The sequence below is a fragment of the Tachyglossus aculeatus genome, chromosome 19 (genome assembly GCF_015852505.1).
Source record: "Tachyglossus aculeatus isolate mTacAcu1 chromosome 19, mTacAcu1.pri, whole genome shotgun sequence".
NCBI classification, from domain to species: Eukaryota; Metazoa; Chordata; class Mammalia; order Monotremata; family Tachyglossidae; genus Tachyglossus; species Tachyglossus aculeatus.
In genome coordinates, this window is record NC_052084.1 from 20732338 (window position 1) to 20752388 (window position 20051).

The 20051-nt window shown below is 43.9% G+C and overlaps 1 protein-coding gene across 7 annotated transcripts in view; it reads left to right on the plus strand.

The window, feature by feature from the left end:
- The window catches only part of FYN (FYN proto-oncogene, Src family tyrosine kinase), a 267959-nt gene that overhangs the window by 148427 nt on the left and 99481 nt on the right, over window positions 1-20051 (plus strand). For 4 of the 7 annotated variants that reach the window (XM_038760925.1, XM_038760918.1, XM_038760926.1 and 1 more), the window contains one exon: window positions 7369-7447. The exons of 1 other annotated variant lie outside the window; for it this stretch is intronic. The gene's annotated coding sequence lies outside the window, so the exon portion shown is untranslated. Of the gene's footprint in view, window positions 1-7368; window positions 7448-8314; window positions 8427-9351; window positions 9447-20051 lie in introns of those variants that run through there. 2 more of the 7 variants (XM_038760919.1, XM_038760922.1) reach the window with 2 other exon arrangements.

Consider the following 20051-nt stretch of genomic DNA (forward strand, 5'->3'; position numbering starts at 1 on the left):
CTTGAAGTGGATGAAATGGAAGTGCCCTGTGAGGCCCGAGGGGTTTAACAGGCTACATTTGATTGGGGTGTGAGGCAAGGGGTGAGAAGGAGTTGGATGGAAGTATTCATTCAGTCATATTTATTGAGTGCTTACAGTGTGCAGAGCACTGTACTGTACTAAGCATAGGATGTGACGCTGGGGATGGGGAGACCGGGGGGGAGGGGGGGAGGATGACGGATTTGGGGTGATTAGTGGAAGGGGTGAGGTCATGATGAAATCCTTGAACTTCAGAGACCACAACATCTAGACCTTGAATAGAAGTGACCTCAGTTTCCAGTTCTTAATCCAGAGACCACAGCTAACGGCGACTGAGTTTTCCCCACTTGGATTTAGGGCGACACAGTTTCCAGTCCCCGGTTCTGAGTGGCCACAGCCAAAGAACACAGTCCTTTGTGAGTGGCTAGCAGCCTCTCCCCAGACGGTGCCTTAAAGCAGTCTTCCTCAGTGATACGGTATTTCATTGCTAATAAATAGTGGTAATACATCCTTAAGTGCCTGAGTCTCCCCTAACCAGTGGGTCCCCCTTCGATGTCTGAACTTTTTCAGGGTAGTGGACCTGAAATGAATATATTTTCCTGGGATCTGTAACTTGAATGTTTGGTGACCCTTTTGATCAGAGTCCGCAAAAAGAATGGCAAGTAGCCTCTTATGCTGCCCTGCTGTAGTTGAAGAGCACACAAGAGTGACTACTTTTGACCCAAATTGTCATTCAGCTTATAAGACGGAGAAGCAAAAGCAGAACCAGCCTCCAAAGTTAGAGACTTCAGTAGCTAACTAGAGAACCGGCTATTAAGTTGTACTTTGAAGAAAATATTGCAGGTACCACACTGATCTTTTCTTCCATCATCATGTGCGCAGGAAGTAGCACCTTCATTATATCACACCAAATAAAGGGCAATGATATTATATTGCTTTGACTTACAAAAGTACCTGATGGATTTTCAAAGCAGTTTAAATGGCTCAACGCTAAATTTCTCCTCCTATTATTCCTGCAGTGGTAGCTATCTAAACCCAGGAGAGAAAGAGAAGACCATAACTTCACTGGCATCCAGGAATGCATTTGAGGATACTTTAGTGCCTGGGAATTAAAAGGCAGTGTTGACTCTTAACAGAAAGCCCTCCCTTTCCCCAAACGGCAATCTCTTTCATTCTTAGTGGGTGAATGCTATAGGTTAAATGTGCAAATTCAGCTCCTTCTAGCTCCTCACAGGAAATTCCTCTGACAGACTTCTAAATCTAAATCACACCCAAGTTCAGAGTGAGCCATAGCATTTTCGTTTGTTTTCTTTTTTAACAGCATTTGTTAAGCGCTTACTATGGGCCAGGTACTGTACTAAGTGCTGGAGTAGATACAAGCTAATCAGGTTGGACATATTCCCTGTTCCACATGGGGCTCACAGCCTTAATCCCCATTTTACAGATGAGGTAATTGAGGCACAGAGAAGTTAAGTGACTTGCCCAGGGTGTCACAGCAGTTAAGTGGCAGAGACAGGATTAGAACCCAAGGTCCTCTGACTCCCTCTGACTCCAGGATTTATCCACTAGGCAACACTGCTTCTCATTTTGATTGAGATCTTTCATCCAGTGGAGGTCAAGATAGCCCCAAAGTCCTGATTTAAGGTGGGGTAAGGACTGTTGAGAACTAGCAGACCCAAAACGAATGTAGCTAAGAAAGACTCAGTCAACACCCACTGACTCATGTGGCTTCTTTCTAGCTCATTTCAGGCTCCCTTTTATGTAACCTGCACCATGAGGTTACTTTTGTTTTCACCTAAATATAACCCCTTCCTCTCTGCGGGAGCATCGCCTGCCTGACTATCGAAATAAGACCATGAACTTACAGGCTGGGCCCTAAACTAAACTCGGTTTTCTCCTCAAGCTCCCAGCACAACGATGGTGCCAAATGATAAAATTGATTTCTCCCAGAGCCAAGAGGAGAGCTCAGGACAAGGAGCTCTGTAATTGAGATGTTTAAGGAATACACAAATAATAGATATTCTAAATATGCTGCCTTGGGAGTATTAGAATTATTCTCACTGGGGACTTAGTACAGTGCTTTGCACCCAGTAAGTGCCCAGTAAATACTGTTGATTGATGGATTGATTAAAAATATCTAAGTGGAAATGGACAGAAGCAGGTGGCCCTCCAGGTGGATATGTAATAATTTTGGAATTTGGTAACAATAATAATAATAATAATAATGATAATGGTATTTGTTAAGCACTTACTATGTTCCAAGCACTGTTCTTAAGTGCTGTAGAGGATACAAGGTGATCAGGTTATCCCATGTGGGGCTCAGTCTTAGACCCCATTTTACAGATGAGGTAACTGAGGCACAGAGAAGTTGACTTGCCCAAATTCACACAGCTGACAAGTGGCAGAGCCGGGATTTGAACCCACGATCTCTGACTCCCAAGCCCGGGCTCTTTCCCCTAAGCCACGCTGCTTCTCCTATAGTAATCACTTACTATATGCCAAGCACTGGGGTAGATAAAAGATGATCAGGTCCCCATGATGCTCAGAGTCAAAGTAGGAGGGAGAACAGGTATTGAATCACCATTTTACCTATGAGGGAACTACGGCACAGAGACGTGAAGTGAATTGCCCAAGATCACACAGCAGGTATGTGGCAGAGCCAGGATTAGAACCCAGGTCCTCGGACTCCCAGGCCCAGGTCCTTTCCACTAGTCCCCACTGCTTCCTTATATATTTGTTCAATCATATTATTGAGCGCTTACTGTGTGCAGAGCACTGTACTAAGCGCTTGGAAAGTACAATTCGGCAACAGATAGGTGTCAGTATCATTTGATTTCCCTAAGTGAAGGATGATGTGGGAAGAAAAATGATACCTAGGTGACATTGATCAGGGGAGATGTCTTTGGGGCAGCAGGAGACCTGAAAACAGGTTGAAGGTAGGGCTGATTGAATCTAAGGACCGTAGGTGGAAGAAGTCTGCATGGAGTACAGGAAGGAGAACCTGAGCCAGTCACAGAGAAGTGGCAGGCGGGCATCTCTTCACACAGCCTAGTGGGATTTGACTTCATTTTAGTTGCTCTTCACTCCTGCCGTAAAGTCCAGGCCTGAACAGGCCCAGCCTTCATATCTCACAGATTTCAGTCTTTGCCAGTCAGGAGGGGCTGGCTTAAGTCAAACCATGTTGGATCAGATCAATCCAAGAGGCTTCATTTCCCTGCACTCCCATCACCCCCTCACCCCTTCATGTTGCACAAACCCTGGGCCTGGCAGTCAGATGGACCTGGGTTCTAATCCCAGCTCCCCCACATGTCTGCAGTGTGAACTTGGGCCAGTCACTTAATTTCTCTGGGCCTCAGTTACCACATCTGTAAAATGGAGATTAAGACTCTATGCCCCATGTGAGACAAGGACTGTGTCCAACCCAATTTGCTTGTACCCACCCCGGCGCTTAGTACAGGGCCTGGCACTAAAATAAAATCTTAATCAATGCCACAATTATTATTATCTGGGGGAATGGGGACCATACTGGGGCAGCCAAGATGCCACCAGGCTATATGGTAATTTTGCACCTTTTCTGTTGCCCCAGGACTCTGTGGCTAATTTCTTTCAGCAGCCCTAGAGGAGAAGCAGCGTGGCTTAGTGGAAGGAACCCAGGCTTGGGAGTCAGAGGTCATGGGTTCTAATCCCAGCTCCTCCACTTGTCAGCTGTGTGACTTTGGGCAAATCACTTAACTTCTCTGCACCTCAGTTACCTCATCTGTAAAATGGGGATTAAGACTATGAGCCTCACATGGGACAGCCTGATTACCTTGTATCTACCTCAGGGCTTAGAACAGTGCTTGGCACATAGTAAGCACTTAACAAATACCATCGTCATTATCATCATCTTCAAGAAGCTCAAAGGCAACCCACAGAAAGCACGCAACTCATGTAAATCTACTGAAAATTGCTTTTTCTTTAGCAAGCGGATTTCTATTCTCCTTCCCTCCTTTGAATCCTTCTACAGTTAAAGAGAGGTAGAGGTAGGATAGGCATTCCCTGGAATTGGGTGGGCTGGCATAAATCTTCACTTCCTATTCAAGAAAAGGAAGGATATAAACTTCAGCAGGCATGAAAAATTTTGGAGTAAAAGATCTTAAAATTACAAAGATCAACTGGTGTACAAACTCGCACTGCCAAATACTTCTGGAATGAATGTGACCTAGAAGAAAAAGCACAGTACTGGGAATCAGGAAACCTCGTTCTAATCCCAGTTCTGTCACCTGCCTGTAGTGCTTAGTACAGTACTTGGTACATAGTTATTAACAAATATTACTATTGTTATGATTATTATTATTATTCACCCCAGTGACTAGCACAGTGCTTGGCATAGTAAGCATTTAAGAAATACCACAGTATTTATTATTTGTGCTTCTTCCAATCAGATTTGCAATATAGTAAAGGACAGACAGTGTTAATCTGGGAATATGTATGTCATGTATACTGCAGAACTAAAAAAGGAAACTAATTAAATTTTTGCTTTTATTAAACCTGGCCAAAGTAAAAATAATCTCATCCTAACTAGGGAAGAAGCAATGTTGGGGTCAGCAGAGAAGAAACGATCAGAGTAACAATAACAGTAATTGTATTAAGCACTTGCTATGTTTAAAGCACTGTTCTAAACATTGGGTTAGGAACCAGATAATCAGAGAAAACAAAATCCTTGCCCCTCACAGGGCTCACAGTGTAAGGGGGAAGGAGAAAAGGTATTTAATCCATTCTTCAGATGAGGAAACTGAGGCATAGAAAAGTTGTGACAAAAGAGAGAAGATTGGCCAGTGGGCTTGCTAAAATTAAAGTTAGGTCATAAGACTTTGAGATCTTGTGTTATCTCAAGTTTGGAAACTTTGAGTCTAGATTGTTTTGGGGAACAAGGGGAGAAGGAATATGCCTCAACTGATAGTGAAAAAAATAATATGACTAGGTAAAGAGTGAAATATTTTGGGGATAAAATGATGAAAGAGTGGGTTTGTGGGTGTGAGCGTAGACTTTCTTTTATTCAGTCATCGATAGCATGTATTAGTCATTTCATTGTGAGTAGAGCATGACACTAAGCGCTAGAGAGAGTACAAAAAAATTAGTGTGCATGATCCCTACCCAAAAAGAGTTTTAAGTTTAGCCGGGGAAACAGACTCTCAGTTTTCGAATAGGAGGAAGTAAGAGGATACTGCTGTAGCTCTGGTGAGAACCTGTATGCCAGATCAAGCTTTATTGAAGAATGATGGTTCTTCATTTCATTGCAAGTGTCTTTTCAGGGCTCTGTTATTTGCAAAACCAAATTGGATTGCATAGGATCAGGACTGAAACACAGAGTGGACTCAGGCTAGAGTCCAAGCTATCTGGAGATTTGGAAGACCACTACTTCTGTAGGTCATGGGGTTGAGTCATAAAAAAATTCTGCATTGTCTTTGGGTATAGAAAAAACATCCGTCAATTAAAGTTTCTCTTTCTAATGCACTGGAATGCTTATCTTCTGATTGTGGATGTATTTCTTTAATTGCTTATGGTTCAGGGTAGATTATTTTCAGCTGATGTGCTTCTAGCATTTGTTCTAAGTGCACATGTATATATATTTGCAATGTTGTTTCAAGACAATTAAGAGTTTCCAGCTCAGACCATTAAGTTTAGGCAGTTACACCCAGGTAGAGCTTCCTGAAGGATAAGGAACTGTAAACGTTTTGGAAATAATGATATGTTATACAACCTTCTGAGGAGGAGAGATGGTGATGATGATGATGGTATTTGTTAAGCACTTACTATGTGCCAAGCACTGTTCTGAGAGCAGGAGAAGATGTGCAGTGTTGTTGAGAGGGGGCTTCAGTAAATTATAAAACTACTAGAAGTGTTTGGCAAATATAGGATAATGCAGTCTTTGTTTCTGAGCCCCTCTTTATAGATTACAATAGTCAGAGTCCATCAGCAGTGAGAACTCATCAATCCGTGATGGGTGTGTGTGTGTGTGGGTGTAGGTGTGTGTGTCCGTCCATAAAACACCGTAACTAGGAATCCATGACTTAGGGTACACAACCTGAAAAATAGAGTTTACTTTATCCTTCCTAAGTCTAGGGTCGGAACCCCCAAAGTCTCTGGGAGAGGCCTCAAGTTAAAATGAAAGCTAGTGAACCTTCTCAGAGATCTCTGAGAGAAGGCCCCAGCAAATGTGGATTAGAGCAAGGAAGGGAGGGAGCCTCCAAGACGGAATGACAGGAGAAGCCAGATGGCCAAAGACCAAGAGATAGAGTCCAGAGAGGGATGGGGTTGCCGAGCCAAAGGAACCAACGTAACATTGAGCCAGAACTCACATCGCTCTAAGGCCTTGGCACTAGGGAAAGAAGGCTGCTAATGCCTTAAACCCCAAGGTGAAAGGGGGGGAATTTATGAAGACTGATTTTACTTGAGTACAGAAGGAAGCTTTTTGCCACAGTAAATAGGAACATGATAGGATTCTTATCATGTGGAATATTCAGGACCCACCATTTTCAAATTCCTTTCCAGTCTTTACATCATATGAAAAACATTTGTTGATACACGTCTGGCTGAAAATGTAACAATGTATATAGTGTAAGGTAGTCGACGATACAACTTTCAGTGAAATTCCCTTTTGAGTCCACGTGTGAATGAATAGACCTTAGGAGGACAATTTGTTCCGGCCACCTTCTGCACATAAGAAAGCTGTCCCTTACCATGTTGTCATGTTTAACGTGTACAAGGCCTGGCACTCTTTTCTCATAATAATAATAATAATAATAATAATTTTAATGTTGTTATTGTACTTGTTAAGCCCTTACTGTGTGGTAAATATGAGATATATGGGGTAAATATAAGACATATGGGGTAAATTAAGCGCTTAGTACAGTGCTCTGCACACAGTTAGCACTCATTAAATACGATTGAATGAATAAGATAATCAAGTTGGACACAGTCACTTTTCCACATGGGGTACGCACTCTAAAGTGGGAGGCAGTAGGATTTACTTCCAATTTCACAGATTGGGTAACTGGAGCACAGAGAAATTAAGTGACTTGTTCAAAGTCACACAGCAGATAAGTGGCGGAGGTGGGATTAGAACCCAGGTCCTCTGACTCCTGGGCCAGTGCTCTTTCCACTAGGACATGCTGCTTCTCGTTTGCCTCCTTGTCCCTTGCTCCCTACGAAGCTTTTTGTCCAAGAGAATCACTCCTTCCTGACAGAGTTCACCATCTTGGCCTCTCCTCAGCAACTGACTCTCAGTTTTCATTTGGGGTGGGTTTGTTTCAGTATGTTCTTAAAACAGTTCCTCTGCCCTCTTTGATTTCAATTTCCCAATTTCAGTTCTCCATCCAGCAGCTGTTTGGGAATCCTGCTCTTCTGCATTCTCTTCGCATGTCCTACCCAGCAGAGCTGTGTTCAGGTGAGCATGGCTTTGAAAGTAGACACACCATGTTCCACAATTTTATTGTTCATGATCTTTGGTTTTTTAATGGTATTTTTAAAGCAATTACTGTGTGCCAGGCTCTGTTCTAAGTGTTGGGTTGATACAAGCTAATCAGGTTGGACACAGTTCCTGTCGTACATAGGGCTCACAATCTCAATCCCCATTTTGCAGATGAGATAACTGAGGCACAGAGAAGCTAAGTGATCTGCCCAAGGTCACACAGCAGGCAAGTGGTTTTGGGAAGTGTATACCATCATATTCAGAATTTGGGGAGTCACTGATTGTACCCTGTGGGCACACCCATCCTTTCACTTCTCTAACTCCTCTTCTCCCTAATCACTGCTGCTACAGTGTTCTCAAGCCCAGTGACTGTTTCCAGACAGAAGTAGCAGTGTGGCCTGGTGGATAAAGTACAGACCTGAGAACCATGGGACCTGGGTTCTAATCCCAGCTCTAGCACTTACCTGCTGTGTGACCTCGGGCAAGTTACTTAACTTTTCTATGCCTCCATGTCCTCAACTTCAAAATGGGGATTCGAGACCTTTTCTTCCTCCTACTTAGACTGTGAGCCCCATGTGGGCCTGGGACTGTAGTTGGCCTGATTTCTTTTTTTAAATGGTATTTGTTAAGTGCTGGGGTACATACAGGTAAATCAGGTTGGACACCTGTGTCATGAAGGACTCACAGTCTTAATCCCGATGAGGTTACTGAGGCACAGAGAAGGTAAGTGATTTACCCAAGGTCACATAGCAGATGTAGGAGAGCTGGGATTAGAGCCCAGATACCGTATTTACTAATGTAACTGGCCCACATTTTTGCCTAATTTTTGCAACCCCAATACAGGGGCGGGACTGCTAGGCAAGGATTGAAATCTAGCAGTAAGAGCAGCAGGAGAAAAAGGAGGAGAAGAAAAGAAAGAAGGGGAGAAAAAAAGGAAGATACCTTCTCTTATCAGGTATAAGTAAGAGACTGCTTCTCTTACTGTAACTTAATTGTCCATGCTAGAATACAGTTTGCATACTGGCATATACTTTGCTTTTATAACCACATTGTGTCAGTGGGTGAGTCACTGTTTTCTGCCATATCTCCTCTCGCAGTGATCCCCTCTGCCCACACAAACATATTCTCATTCTCTCTCTCTCTCTCTCTCTCTCTCTCTCTCTCTCTCTCTCTCTCTCTCTCTCTCTCTCTCTCTCTCTCTCTCCCACATCCACTTCTAAAAGCTCATTGAAGCCATCAATCATTAGGGGTGAAAGTAAGAAGAAAACAAAAGGTGGAAATCCGTAGTCATAATCAATCTAAATTAAAGGCTAGGGAAGGCGGCCTGATAGCCTTGCACAGATTGTGTTGCTGCCTGCCTTCCCTTCTGGTTTAGCTAAAATGGCTCAGCATTGAGTGGGGTTTCTGAGCCTGTGGTATTCTGCAGGATCACTTTGTGACACTACCTCCTTTGCTGTTCAGGGCACTGAGCAGGATATGTGTGCTGACTGCTTATTCAGTAGCATTTGGACTAAAGCAGCGGCAGCAAGCCTTAGAAATTCAAAACCTTTACAATGCATGAAAAAGTTAGCACCTTTGGAACTTGTGTTTCTCTCCTGTGTTTTGGGTCATTTGCTAACTAAAAAGAATCAGGGAGGTTGTGTTTCATGCTTGTCTCATTTTCAACAATCAAAGTTTACCTGCCCAAAATACCATAAAAACACCCTCACATCGAGATTTTCAAACCGAGGGATTCAAGACCGGGTGGTTTTTATAAGCCAGTATATGAGAAAAACAAAGTGTTTATTGGAAGAGCAATTCTCTAAGCTGTAATCTTGCCCTATTCCATTCTTTGAAAGGATTTCAGTTTTCATGACTGGAAAAGTGGAAAAAATTCATGATTTCTAAAGGAACGAAGACATTTGCAGAATCACTGGGAAGGAAACTATAGAAACTAGAAAAAGCAGCAAAGTGGGCTTTTGTTGGACTCTGGAGGGTGAGCCTCTTCTTGTTTCACTCTTTGCACTAGGGAACTTTTGATTACATCTGCTCAAACAGCTGCTTTGGGCTAATGTATTTTCTTGTGGCTTTGCCAGATTAACACCATGACACCCCCTCTCTCCCTGCCTCTCCCCCACCCCCACTCCCCGGCTGCAGACCGGTACCCCGCAACAACAGTTCCTTAAGTGCAGCAAGTGAAGTCAATTTTTGCCACCATTACCCACATGGGACTTTGACTTTCCTGTTTCTCTTAGCTGGTAAAGGATGGAGCCTACATTTTGCTTCTGCCTGTGTTCATGTTGTATTTACTGCAGTACAGCAGCAAGGAAGGTAGAGAGATGCTCTCTTTTCAATCAGTTTTAGAAAAATCTGCAACTTTCTGGGAAAAATTTTCAGTCTTGAAGCCGAGCGCCACAGAAATGTTGAACATTTTGTATGCTCTTCTCCAGCTGCTCCTGCTAGGGGAGGATGTCCTGAACAGCAGAGGTGCATGGGAGAACTCAGTCTGTCGTGTTTATTGAGCACTTACTGTTGCAGAGCACTGTACTAAGAGCTTAGGAGAGTACATACAACAATAAACAGACACATTCCCTGCCCATAACAAGCTTACAGTCTAGAGGGGGAGAAGCAGCATGGCCTAGTGGATAGAGCGTGGGCCTGGGAGCCAGAGAACCTAGGTTCTAATCCCAGCTCTGCCACTTACCTGTTGTGTAACCTTGGGCAAGTCACTTATTGTTTCTGGGCCTCGGTTTCCTCACCTATAAATTGGGGATAAAATGCTTGTTCTCCCTCCCCTATAGATCAATCAATCAATTGTATTTATTGCACATTTACTGTGCAGAGCACTGTAATAATAAGAAGAATTAGGGTATTTGTGAAGCACTTACTACGTGGCTTGCAGTGTTCTAAGCGGTGGGGTAGATACAAAGTAATCAGGTTGTCCCATGTGGGGCTCACAGTCTTAATCCCCATTTTACAGATGAGGTAACTGAGGCACAGAGAAGTTAAGTGACTTGCCCAAGGTCACACAGCAGACAAGTGGCAGAGCCAGGATTAGAACCCACATCCTCTAACTCCCAAGCCCATGCTCTTGCCACTAGTCCATGCTGCTTCTCAAGTTCCCGAGCGCTTCAGTACTAAGCACTCTAGAGAATACACTACAATGGAGTTGGTCAATAATTTCCCTGTCCACAGCAAGCTTTTAGTGTAGAGGGGGAGACAGACATTAATATAATAGAGATAGTAGTTGAAGTCATGAGAACGAATGAGTTCTCCAAGGGAGTGGGTGTAGATGGAGAACATGAGTTGACCCAAAACTGAGCCTTGAGGGACACCGACAGTTAGGAGGCAGAGGAGGAGCCCTCAAAGAAGAGTGAGAAGGAGCAGCCAGAGAGATAGGAGGAGACCCAGTAGAGGACAGAGTCAGTGAAGCCAAAGTTGGATAATGTTTCCAGGAAAAAGAGGTGGTTGACAGTGTCAAAGACAGCTGAGAGGTCAAGGAGAATCAGGATAGAGTAGAAGCCATTGGATTTGGCAAGAAGGAGATCTTTGGTGACCTTTGAGAGGGAAGTTTCCATGGAGTGAAGGGGGTGGAAGCCATATTGGGTGGGTCAAGGAGAGAATTGAAGGAGAGGAAATGGAGACAACAGGTGTAAGCAACTGCTCATGGGATCATGTAACTGTGATACAGGAACTTTGATCTGATCATTTTGTGTCTACCCCAGTGCTTATTTTGTACAGTGCTTGGCACATAGTAAGCACTTAACCAGTACCACAATCATTATTATTATTATAATCATCATTGCTACTGAATGAAGGTGAAATGAGGATGAATCTCAGCTTTCTTTTTGGGGCATTAGAAGAATTCCAAGTTGGCTTCTCATCTCACTTAACAAGGATTCATTTAAGGGGAACCATTGGATAATTTTGCCAACCACTTTTCTAGCAACAAATCTAGGAAAGATTCAGAAGGCTCTTAACTTTTATAAATGAATTAACTCATTCATTAAATAGTGTTCACTGAGTGCCTGTTGTTGGCAAAGTACAAAGTTACAAGAAACGGTAGATGAGTGAGAATTAAGCGGGGTTCTTGGTCCCTCGGTGGGAAGGGTTGGATCCAGAAGGAATGTGAAATGGTGAAGAGGAAACCACGGACAAATCCAGAACAGCTATTTCTGAGGGCATGGGCAGGGATTGTGACAGGCTCCAAGAAAGACACAGATGAGGAAAGATTTTTTTTTTTGCCCAGTACTTATTTCTCTGGTCATCCCTCAACATCCAATGCTTAAAATCACTTCTGTATAAATTCCATTCCTTGTATTTACTGACACCGTCATCTGACTTCTCCCATATCTCTGAGCTGAGTATGTGCAGTAAGTTGTTCTGTGCACTCATTTAAATTTCTACAACTGTTAGTAATTGTCCATTCACCACCCACATTTGTACCACCAGTTTACTGTCCACTACCTCCTTGGTTCTGCAAGATTTTGAAAATTCACTTTACAAATGTTGCAGATACGATACTGAAAAAAGCATTTTGCTTCTTAGCAGCTTCTCTCTCCACTGTGCATCCCATTGAAATGTCAGGCTCCACCAGTTCACAAGCCACTCTGATTCTACATTGGAATTTCACCTCATGTGTAATGTGCAATTTGATTTATAATTTAAAAGCTGAAATGTAACATGCTGCAAAATGAAGAGGCTTTTGAGCCTCACAAAAGTTTTTTACAGCATGTTCAAACATTCACTCAACACCAAAGGACAGATGAGATGCTCAGATTAAAATATATCTTCCCTGCCTCATTTAGCTTATAACTGTCTAAACCCAGCAATCCACAATAGGCTACGGAGGATAAACAATCAATCAATTAATCACTCATATTTATTGAGCACTTCTTTTATTCAGAGCACTGTACTAAGGGCTTGGGAGAGTGCAACATTAACAATATAGCAGACACATTCCATGCACCAACGAGCTTACAGTCTAGAGAGGGAGACAGGCATTGATGTAAGTGAATAAATTAAGGATACATACAAAAATGCTGTGGGGCTGAAGGCGGTGATGAGTAAAGGAAGCAAGTCAGGTCGACACAGAAGGGAGTGGGAAAAGGGGAAATGAGGGCTTAGTCAGGGACTCTTGGGAGACATGTGCCTTCAATAAGGCTTTGAAAGTGAGGAGAGTAATTCTGTCTGTCAGATATGAAAAAGGAGGACAGTCAAGGAGAGAGACTGTCGGTGAGTAGACAAGATCGAGGTACAGTGAGAAGTTTAGCTTTAGAGGAGAGAATTGTGCAGGCCGGGTTGTAGTAGGAGAGTAGGGAGGTGAGATAGGAAGAGGCAAGGTAATCGAGTGCTTTAAAGCCAATGGTAAGGAGCTTCTGTTTGATGTGGAGGTGGATGGGCAACCACTAGAGGTTTCTGAGGAGTGGGAAAACATGAACTGAATGTTTTGATAGAAAAATGATCGGGGCAGTGGAGTGAAATATGGACTGGAGTGGGGAGAGACAGGAGGCAAGGAGGTCAGCAAAGAGGCTGATACAGTAATCGAGATGAGATAGGGCAAGTGATTGGATTAACTTGGCAGCAATTTGGATGGAGAGGAAAGAGTGACTTTTAGTGCTGTTGTGAAGGTCAAACTGACAGAATTTAGTAACTGAATACTTGTGTTGAATGAGCAAGAGGAGTCAAGGATAAAATGGTTTAACCCAATTTTGGACCTTGTTTACAGTTTTGCATTAAACCCAGTTTAGTCCATATTGTTTTTGTAGGGGGAGGGGAGGGAATGTAGTACAGATAATTGTGTATAATCATGTTAAATTACAAAACTGCGACTGCAGCTTCCAGTGGGTCAAACCAAGGACCAGTGTGTGACCGATTAAGAAAGGATAGGACCAAGTTGAACTGTTGAAGGAAAAGTTCATTTCAGTAAGGCAAGAAATGTTCCTGAAGGTAGGTGGGAAACCTAAAAGAAACATAAATTTCTGAGTGTCATATCAACTCTTTTCCCTACCTGTCCAGTCTGGTGTGGAGGAGAAGCTTTACTTTCAAGAGGCGTTTGGTAGATAAATAAATGGCCAAATGGTTTAATCCCTCGTAGAGTTGTGCTTCCGTTGAACAAGTCATGTATTTGGCTTTTAATGATCTCCAGTCCATGTTGTTTGTGTGTGCCCAAGTAATTCTTTACTTGTGGCATGCCTGAGCAATGAGAGAATAGTATGCTCAGCCCAAAGGCGGATGTTTCCATCCACTTGAATTTCGGGGGAGTCAAATTCCCCGAATTCAAGTGGATGGAAACATTGGCGTTTGGCTCCAGAAACACTCCAGAGGCCCATTACCAGAAAGTTTGCTCTCAGCGTAGAAGTCTTTAGCTGCTTAGTTGGAGCAAACCGAAATGTTCTCACCTCTCATCTCCAGAGACTGCTGTGGAGCAACACCAATAATGTTGCAACCTAACCTTGAATGTTTGTTCTAAATTTTAAGACCGCATCAAGAAGGTTCCTAACTAACCAAGCTTGGCACCTCAACGGACACCACAGCAAAGTGAACTCTGGCCCAGCAACATGGAGGTCTGGTCACAGGACCACGTCCTTCCTTAATCAGGCTTCCAAATAGAACAAGAAACAAACTCCTTTTTGAACTTGAGAGTGCCCGGTGATGCATCTCCCTTCCAGATTCGGCTCTCGGCCCTCCTCAGTATTGACTGGGACTCTGAAATGTGCAAGGCTAAGACAGCTCAGGGCTGTGGAAGCAGTACGATTGCCATTTGCCTTCCCCCATATATGCCGTGTGAGGGTGTGGGGAACACAGCACGAATTCCTTCCCTTTGTCCTGGGAATAACCACAATTGCGAGCTGGACTTGGACACAAGATTCATTGTGGCCATGACAGGAGGCCCAGTGACCCGTGCTTTTGGCCCCCAGACACTCGAGAAACGAAGGCGGACTTAAAAACTTTCAGTCTTTTAGGAAAAAGAGTATTCACAACCAAAAAAAGAGGAAATTTTAGAGTTCAAATATTGAGCCCTATTTTTCCTATTTAATGGGTGACTCCCCCTTTAGACTTTAAACTTTAGACTTGAAAAGCACCATGGCTTAGTGGAAAGAGCCCAGGCCTGGGAGTCAGGGGTCGTGAGTTCTAATCCCTGCTCCGCCACTTGTCAGCTGTGTGACTTGGGCAAGTCACTTAGCTTCTCTGTGCCTCAGTTACCTCATCTGTAAAATGGGGATTAAGACTGTGAGCCCCACTTGGGACAACGTGCTGACCTTGTATGTACCCCAGCGCTTACAATAGTGCTTGGCACATAGTAAGCATTTAACAAATACCATTATTATTATTATTGTTATTGTTATTATTATTATTATTATTATTATTATTATTATTATTATAATCCTTGTGGGCAATGATCACATCTGCCAACTCTGTATTGCGCTCCCAAACTCCAAATAGAGTGTTCTGCACAGTGGTAGCACTCAGTAAGTATCATTGATTGATGGATTCTCCCACCTCTGAATGGAGGGGATAGAGTTTGTGGCACTGCCAGAGAGTGCCTTTCACGAGGGTCAGAGATGGGAGAGAGAAGGGAGGATCACTCTTACCTGTATCCTGTACTTACCGTAAATGGGTACCTACCCAGGGACCCCCACACTCAAGAACTAATCACAGCTGTTCTTGGAGTTAATAACAATAATGATAATAATAATAATAATGGTATTTGTTAAGCATTTATTATGTGCCAAGCACTGTTCTAAGCCCTGGGGTAGATACAGGGTAGTCAGGTTGTCCCAAGTGGGGCTCACAGTCTTAAACCCCATTTTCCAGATGAGGTAACTGAATCCCAGAGAAGTGATTTGCCCCAGGTCACACAGCAGACAAGTGGCAGAGCTGGGATTTGAACCTATGACCTTTCGACTCCCAGGCCTGTGCTTTATCCACGGTGCCATGCTGCTTCAAGGGCTTTGGAAATAGGGAGAGCAGTGGCCGCTGGATTTGAAGTGGGAGGGTGTTCCAGGCCGAAGGGAATGGGCCAGCTTCCTAAAAACTCCTTGAAAGCCAAATTACCTGGACCTGCCTCTGCCCATCCTTCAGGGGAGGTTCCAGGGGACCTGCAGACCTCCAAGGGAGTGCACTGGCCACTGTCACAGTGCAGAACATTTCCAACCATCCTCATTGAGAGAGCCTTAGCTATCATTGAATCACTGACCCGTGTGCTTCTTTTAGTCTCAGGAACAGTAAGAGGTCAACTGATTTTGTTTTCGGTCCTCTGATCAGTAACATTTATTGAGCACTCACTGTACTAAGTGCTTGGGAGAATATAATACAGTAGATTTGGTAGTAAACCAGTGATGTTTATTGAGCACTTACTGAGGGCAGAACACTATACTAAGTACTTGGGAAAATAAATACAATACCAGTAGTCAACCAGTAATATTCATTGAGTGTTTACTGTGGGCGGAACACTTTATTAAGTGCTTGGGGAAATACAGTGCAATAGAGTTGGTAGTTGGTGATATTCACTGAGCTGTACCGTGTGCAGAGCACTGTACTAAATGCTTGGGAAAGTGGACTACAACAGAGTTGGTAGTCACAAATCCTGCCAACAAGGAGCTTACAGTTTACAAAGGGAGACAGGCATTAAAATAAATTGCAGGTAGGGGAAATAGTAGAGTATAAGAATATTTATGTAAGTATGCTGGGGTGGGTATCAAGATGCTTAAGGTTTACATAGCCAAGTGTCTTGTTGATGCAGAGGAGAGTGTAGATAGGAGAAATGAGAGTTTACTCAAGGAAGGCCTCTTGAAGGAGGTGTGATTTTTGGAGGGTTTTGAAGATGAGGAGAGTGGTGGACTGTCAGAAATGAATGCGAAGGGAGGACATGGGCGGTAGGATAGATGAGATGGAGGTACAGAGAGTAGGTTGGCATTAGGGGAGTGGTGGAGTTTACAGGTTGAATTGTAGAAGGAGATCAGCAAGATAAGCAAAGATGAAGAGAGCTCATTGAGTGCCTTAAACTCCTAATACTAAGGAGTTTTTGTTTGATGTGAAGGGGGGTGGGCAACCATTGGAGGTTTTCGAGGAGTAGGTAAATACGGACTAAGTATATTTTTGGAAAAATGATCCAGGCAACAGAGTGAAACATGAACTGGAGAGGGGAGAGACATAAGGCGAAGAGATCAGTAAGGAGGCTGATGCAGTGGTCAAGGTGGGAAATAAGAGCTTGGATCAGCATGGCGGCAGTTTGGATGGATTCAGTATTTCCTCCTGCCTTCAGGGCATCTCTACTTGGACGTCCCACTGACACCTCAAACTTAACATGTCCAAAAGAGAACGCCTTATCTTACCATCCAAACCTTGTCCTCCTCATGACTCTCCCACTATGAATAACATCACCATCCTTCCTGTCTCATCAGCCCATAACCTTTGCATTAGCCTCAACTCATCCCTTTCATTCAACCCATATATTCAGTCCGTCACCAAGTCCTGTCAGTTCAACCTTCACCACATCACCGAAATGCACCCTTTCCTCTCCATTCTATACTGATCATCATCATCAATCATCATCAATCGTATTTATTGAGCCCTTACTATGTGCAGAGCACTGTACTAAGCGCTTGGGAAGTACAAATTGGCAACATATAGAGACAGTCCCTACCCAACAGTGGGCTCACAGTCTAAAAGGGGGAGACAGAGAACAAAACCAAACATACTAACAAAATAAAATAAATAGAATAGATATGTACAAGTAAAATAAATAAATAAATAGAGTAATAAATATGTACAAACATATATACATATATACAGGTGCTGTGCGGAAGGGAAGGAGGTAAGATGGGGGGGATGGAGAGGGGGACGAGGGGGAGAGGAAGGAAGGGGCTCAGTCTGGGAAGGCCTCCTGGAGTAGGTGAGCTCTCAGTAGGGCCTTGAAGGGAGGAAGAGAGCTAGCTTGGCAGATGGGCAGAGGGAGGGCATTCCAGGCCCGGGGGATGACGTGGGCCGGGGGTCGATGGCGGGACAGGCGAGAATGAGGTACGGTGAGGAGATTAGCGGCGGAGGAACGGAGGGTGCGGGCTGGGCTGTAGAAGGAGAGAAGGGAGGTGAGGTAGGAGGGGGCGAGGTGATGGAGAACCTTGAAGCCCAGGGTGAGGAGTTTCTGCCTGATGCGCAGATTGATTGGTAGCCACTGGAGATTTTTGAGGAGGGGAGTAATATGCCCCGAGCGTTTCTGGACAAAGATAATCCGGGCAGCAGTATAAAGTATGATCCAGCACCATACTGATACTATACTATCCCACCTTGCCTACAGCATCAGCTACCCCATCGCTCTCTCCTTGCTCCCTGCCTCCTGTGTCTCCCCACTCCATTCTGTACTTCACTCTCCTGTCCAGATCACTTTTCTACAAAAACGTTAAGTTCACGTTTCCCCACTCCCCAAGAACCTCCAGTGGTTGCCCATCCACCTCGCATCAAACAGAAACTCCTCATCATTGACTTTAAAGCACTTAGTCCACTTGTCCCCTCCAATCTTATCTCACTGATATCCTGCTACAACCCAGAATGCTCAGTTTGTTCCTCTTAACATCAGTCTACTCATTGTATCTCAATCTCATCAATCTCTCTGCCAACCTCTTGCCCACGTCTTACCTCTGGCTTGGAACTCCTTCCCCCTTCATATCTGACAGATCACCACTCTCCCCACTTTCAAAGACTTACTAAAATTCCATCTCCTCCAAGAGGCCTTCCCCGACTAAGCCCTCATTTCCCCTACTCCCTTTCCCTTCTGCGTCAGTCTTATACTTGTTTTTGTACACCTTATTCTCCCCACCCTCAGCCCCACAGCACTTATGTACATATCCATAATTTGTATTTATTTCTGTCTCCCCCTCCAGACCGTATGCTTCTTGTGAGCAGTAGACATGTTCTGATGTACTCTCCCAAGGGCTTAGTCCAGTGCTCTGCATACAGTAAACACTCTGTAAATACCATTGATTGATTGAGAGGAAAGCGCAGATTCTAGAGATATTGTGATTTTAGAAACGACAGGATTTCATGACGGATTGAATGTGTGGGTTGAATGAGAGAGGTGAGTCGAGGATATTTCCAAGGTTACGAGCTTTTGAGTTAGGGAGGAAGGTGATGCTGTCTTCAGTGATAGGAAGGTCATGGGCAGAAAAGGTTTTGGAGGGGAAAATGAGGAGGTCTTCTTGGGGCCTGTTAATTTTGAGATGTCAGCGGGTCATCCAAGGAAACACTTGGTAGCCATAATCCCTGCCCTCTGGGAGCTAACAATCAAGCTGGGGAGAAAAGCATTGAAATAAATTCCAGGTAAGAGAAGCTTCAGAAATACTCTGTAGAACTAGGAAAAGTATCAAAGTGCTTAGTGGGTGCTGACTTAAGCACATAGGCAACACAGAAGGGAGGAAGGATAAGTTGTGGAGATGAGGAATTAGTCAGGAAAGCCTTCCTGGTGTAGGCTTTATTTACGTAGGGTTTTGAAGATGGGGAGAGAGGTGGTCTGTTGGATATGAAGGGGAAGGAATTCTAGGCAGATGGGAGAGCGTGAGTTTGGGATCCACAGTGAGAAAGAGGAGATTGGGGTGCAGTAAATTGGTTTTAGGGGAAGAAATGGACATATTCCATATGGACAGAGAAGCAGCGTGGCTCAGTGGAAAGAGCCCGGGCTTTGGAGTCAGAGGTCCTGGGTTCAAATCCTGACTCCGACATTTGTCAGCTGTGTGACTCTGGGCAAATCACTTAACTTCCCTGGGCCTCAGTTCCCTCATCTGTAAAATGGGGATTAAGACTGTGAGCCCCCCATGGGACAACCTGATCACCTTGTAACCTCCCCAGCGCTTAGCACAGTGTTTTGCACACAGTAAGTGCTTAATAAATGCCATTATTATTATTATATTCCCTTTAAAGCACTTAATGATGATAATAATAATTGAGGTAGTTTTTAAGCACTTACTATGTTCCAGGCACTGTACTAAGCGCTGGCACTGTACTAAGTGCTGGAAAACTAAGCCAGACTAAGCCCCCTTTTCCTCAACTTCCCCACCTTTCCTATCACCTTGATTTGCTCCATTTCCTCTTCTCCCCCTCCCCACCCCACAGCACTTATGTATATAAGTATATACCTATAATTATACTTATTTATATTGAAGCCTGCTTACTTGTTTTAATGTCTGTCTGCCCCCCTAGAATGGAAGTCTGTTGTGGGCAGAGATTGTATCTATTGCTGTATTGTACTTTTCAAGCGCTTAATACAGTGCTCTGCACACAGTAAGCACTCAAAAAATACAATTGAATGAATGAATGAATGAATGAATGAATGAATGAATGAATGAATGAAAAAGAGTGTTGCATTGGTCAGGAATTGAACCCGGGCCTCCCACGTGGCAGGCAAGAATTCACCCCACCCTCAGATCCACAGTATTTACACACAAATCCGTAATTTATGTATTTATGTTAGTGTCTATCTCCCCCTCTAGACTGTAAGCTCTTCATGGTAAGGGAACTTTTCTCCCAACTGTGTTGTATTATACTCTCCCAAGCACTTAGCACAGTGCTGTGCACACAGTAAGCGCTCAATAAATGCCATTGATTG